Here is a 4978-nt window from a genome sequence, read left to right as displayed (position 1 = left end):
GATAATAGTTCTGCTCCCCTGATCTAGGATTTTATCTCACATTATCTCAACCTGAATCTTTATCATGGACCTAGTCTTGCTATGACTAGCCACTCATCAGGTAGTCACACTGAGGCCCAGATGCTAGGATTACTAGACTATCACCTCCAAAGCAGTACTACTAGTACACACTGAGCAGAGTTAGTGTTTAGTAATAGTATGTGGAATCAGATATGGGTCTTTCATGTCTGCAAAATTATATACATCTATTATATAGTTAAATATAATATATATATAGCTATATATAATATCTTAAAAGAATATACTGGGAATCTTTTCAAATGTGTTTATTACAATTGATGCTTTCTTTACTTTGGTTCTGGGGACTGAACCCAGTTTCTCAATCATGCTAAACACACATGCTACTACTGAGCTACATACTGGTTTAGGAATATCTTTTCATCAGATAAAAACTATTTATAAAATTATTATATATTTATTACACACACACACACACCTATATATATATATATATATAATTTTATGCAGTGCTAGAGACTGAATCCAGTATCTTGGTAGGCAATCACTCTAGCATTGAGCCATATTACCAACCTCACACACATCTTTTCTCTATATAAAATTTTATACTTCAGATTATTATATATAATAGTTATATATCATATGTATGTGCATTGCGTATTATAGTTTTTTTTCTGTTTAAAAATGATCCAAGTGTAATAGATTATAAACTCACTGCTCTCAGAACAAGGAAAGATGGGGCCATGAGCTAGAGTATGATGAAAAACAAGATTTACCCTAGGCTGAGTAGGTGCTGGGATGGAAGGAAGTACAGTCTTCTAGGCAGTGCATGATAAGCCAGAATGTCAGCAAACAACAGAACAGGTGGTTAGTTAGTCCAGGAGAACAATAGGCATCAGGATGTGCAGCCTGAAATAATGGAGACAAGGAGTGCTAGTAGGTGGGTAGAATATACAGGTATAGGTGATGTACAGCAAGGAGCTGGCAGTATGTTAGACAGGTATGATGGTATATGCCTGTAGTTCCAGCACCAGGAAGGATGATGTAGGAGAAGAGTTCAGGGTCAGATTGGGCTTATGAGTGAGACTTGCCTGACTCAGAAAACCTGGGAGGTGGGGGTAGGAAGAACTGAAGGCAAAACACTGTGATCAGTCTGTGCTACAGGGGCTAAGTTCACATAATAGATAGGAGAAAATTCAATTATAGGTTAACAAGGCCAGGTTTTAACTAAGAAAATATAAAAGGGTTGCAGGTCAGTTCTTAGAAAGGGGTCAAGGTTAAGGCTTACCCTAACCAGTAAAGGCATAGGTCTAGCCTTGGGCTTGAGACTGAAGCTCTATGAATTGTTCTGTCTCAGGGCCCAGGAAAGAACTCGCTTCTGCGGGAAGGAAACCAAGGACCGTGTAGGACCAAATGATGGCTATATTATAACAATAGTCCCAGAAGCCAGTCTTCAGTCTTAGTAAACAGGTGCTTTGAAGCAAAGCAAAATTAAAATGAAGAGAAGGGAAGGAATAGGTTGTGTGATTATAAATAACAAATTCAGGTTTTCAAGCTTTTCTCTATTTTGTGCAATGAATTATACTTATATTCATTCTTCTTTCTTCCTTCTCCCCCTCCCCCCTCTTTCCTCTCTCCCTGCCTTCCTGTTGCTGCTTGAGCTGAGGGCCTGGGCACTGTCCCCAACCTTCTTTTGCTCAAGGATAGCCACTCTACCACTTGAACCACAGTGCCTCTTCTGGTCTTTTCTGTTTATGTGGTACTGAGGAATGGAACCCAGGGCTTCATGCATGCTGGGCAAGCACTCTACCACTAAACACATTCCCAGCCCTCCATACTTTAAAACACAATTTCTGTCCTGGCTGGGTCCTAAACCTTGGTGAAGTGCCATTAAGCAATAAAATGAAACAATAATGTGCATGCTGAAAAAGGAAGCTATTTCCTCCACTTTACACACAGTGCTTTTAGTCACTTAATATTGGGAATAAAACCAACCAAAGTGTCACCTACTAAGGACATCCTTTCACTAGTCCTTACTGAGCTCTAACTTATCTCATACCCACAAAGACTCAGTGCTTTCTTTTGCCTCATAAAATCTTTACAACAGGAAAATGACTTTGGACAGATTAACTTGGATTAATCTATTGAACTTGGATCCCTGAAGGCAGACGTCCCCATTTGACTGAAGATGATGTAATCCACAAATTTCCTGGCCAGTCCTCATCCTTTCCCATATCACTGTGCTACTTTCTAACATTGGAAGGGTCTTAGTGACAAGGTTCAGAAATGCTCAGGGGAAATTCTAGGCTTATCTAGGTCATTCACTTAGCAAATACTGAGCACTTGTTGCCAAGCACTCTGAGAGAGTGGAGAATAGACTGACTGAGTATTGCTCTATTGAGTTTACATTGTAGTGAGGCAGTGAGCCTCAGATTATAAATTAAATAATTTCAGACAGTGAAAAGTAGTATGGCCAAGTGCTGGTGGCTCAGGCCTGTAATCTGAGCTACACACAAAGAAGGCTGAGCTCTGAGGATGGAAGTTCAAAGCCAGCCCTTGCAGAAAGTTCATGAGATGCTTATCTCCAATTAACCACCAAAAAGCTAGAAGGGGAGATATGGCTCAAATGGTAGAGTGGAACCTTGAGTGAAAAAATTAAGGGACAGCACCCAGGCCTTGAATTCAAGACTTACTACCAGTAGGCATAAATGCGTGCACGTGCGTACACACAGACAGACAGACAGACAGACAGACAGACACACACACACGAAATTGGCTGTGATGGGCTGTTAATATAAGATAGGTCATTAAGGAAAGTGTCCTTGATGAGCTGAGAACTATAAAGGTCATTTCCATTCCAAATGAATGCTTTGTGATTTGGACATGAAGTAACCGACATTTTTGGGACTGGGGTTAAAACTGTGCAAAGAAAAAGGTTCACTTCCAGTTCTATAAACCTACTACCACATCACAGAATGTTAAATGGGACTTTGAGGTGTTGCCTTTGACTTTGGGGGCCAGACTATACGTGCCCAGATGTCTCCTTGGGCGTTCTAGCTGTTCTGTTCATTTAGTGGGCAGGCAAACCGGAGAAACAGGCTGGCATGCATATACATGCCAGGAACCAGAGACAACACCATAGCCAGCTCAACTCAGTTCAGTTGTCTGGAAGCAGGTTTCCTACTGTGATCCACTAAGGATTTATGTCTGTGCAGAAAGTAGGCCTTATCAAAGAAGAGCAAAAGGATGTCAGTTTATATTCTCAAATATTTAAAAGGAGATCTTTTGGCAGAAACTCAAATATATAGCTTCAAATTTGATATTTCATTTTGTTCTTCCTTCAATGACATCTAACATAAGCTAAGCAACACCAGTTTGTACATTTCAAAAACCTGAGGCTGCATTAAAGTTCTAATCTGAGATTCTTGGCTATTTTATAGACTGATTCATTAATACTAAATCCAACTAGGCTGCAGAGGTGATGATAAACCACTTGCCATGCTTTTCTCTGTTTAGCATAGGATCTTGGGCCAGTAAATCTGATTGTCTTTGAGGAAAACTAGCTCACGGTTTACCTAAAATTTAAGCAGAATAATATGTAGGAAACTCGAGAAAGAATAGTGACAGATTTGAATTGATGCAAAAAGTCTCTGGTATCATATTCCTGGGCCAGGGCAAGATACTATTATAGATGACACTCAAATCTGAGACAATTAAGGAGCTCAGAAAAAAAGTTCAGCATAGAAAGCAGAACTGAAAAACAATTTGGAATTACCAAGGGTAGCTGTGGCTCTTAAAGACAAAAGTGAAAGGGAGGACAAAAATAAAAGACAAGAATACAAGGGAATTTAAAAATGTACACCAAAATTATTATTAGAGAATACTTTGGAATCTAGACATCTCTTTGGGGCAAAATGTGTGTAAATACAACTTACCAGCACTTGGCACATTCTTTTTTTTTTTTTGAACGGGTTTAATATTGATATTTTAAAAAGAGACTTGAAGTACCTTATGTAAAGTGACTTAATTGTTGACATAATTATGAACGAGGTTGTTAAGGTCACATTTGGTTAAAAGGGGAGGGCCCGTCTCGAAGACTTTGTACAGTATTTTGCACATACCTTCAGGAGAAATGGAAGCCAAGAGAGGTACTGACAATTATCTGCATTTTTTCGAAATGGAAGGACTGATACTCAGGAGGGTATTCGAGGTCACTTGGAGAGAGGGAGCCCACGGTAGATTGAGGGCAGTATTTATAGAGCGCTGACTTCAGTTCCGCTGGGCTCCCGCCGTTCGTTCCTTTCTTATCTTAGGCCTCTGGAATTCACAGGATCGCAGATCACAGCAATCTGTGCGCGCCCGGGATCTGCCGCAGCGACCGGGAAACGCCTAGCTTTTCCCTGCATCCCTCCCTGCGCGCCCTCCACCTCCACCTCCACCTCCCAGACTGCGCCTCCTCCGCTCGCTGGCCCGGAGCCCAGCGCCAGAACCCGGGAGCGGTGGGTGGGTGCACAATGAATGCGGCGTGACTACATTTTTCTGTCCTTTGTCGTGACGACTACTACCACGACGGGGCCGTTCCCCACCTTGGTGCCGTCTAGAGGCTCCTGAGGCTCGGACCCGCTACCTGGCGCTGAGGCGGAGAGTGAGCATGGACAAGAAGGGTCCGAGGGTCCCAGGGTCGGGGCTGGGCGTGAGGCGAGGAGGAGGGGTGGGGGGAGGGAGAGGGCCCCGGCCACACCCCGTCGTCGGCGCTCCGCGTCCGCCTGCCCGACTAGCCTTTCTTAGAGAGGCCCTACCACCATGAGAGGGGCCGGAGGGCCGGCGCAGAGGAGAAGCCCCCCTCCTCACAGCCGCCCGGCGCCCCCTTGCCGGCGACTGGCTCTTTTCCCCGGCAGCGGGGCGCCGGGCTTCGTGGATGCCCTCCTCCCGCTCACCACCCCCCCCTCACCTTCGGGAG

Source organism: Dipodomys ordii, unplaced genomic scaffold, assembly GCF_000151885.1.
Source record: "Dipodomys ordii isolate 6190 unplaced genomic scaffold, Dord_2.0 Scaffold148, whole genome shotgun sequence".
NCBI classification, from domain to species: domain Eukaryota; kingdom Metazoa; phylum Chordata; class Mammalia; order Rodentia; family Heteromyidae; genus Dipodomys; species Dipodomys ordii.
The sequence above is the reverse complement of the archived record's forward strand: the minus strand, read 5'-3'. Positions refer to the sequence as shown.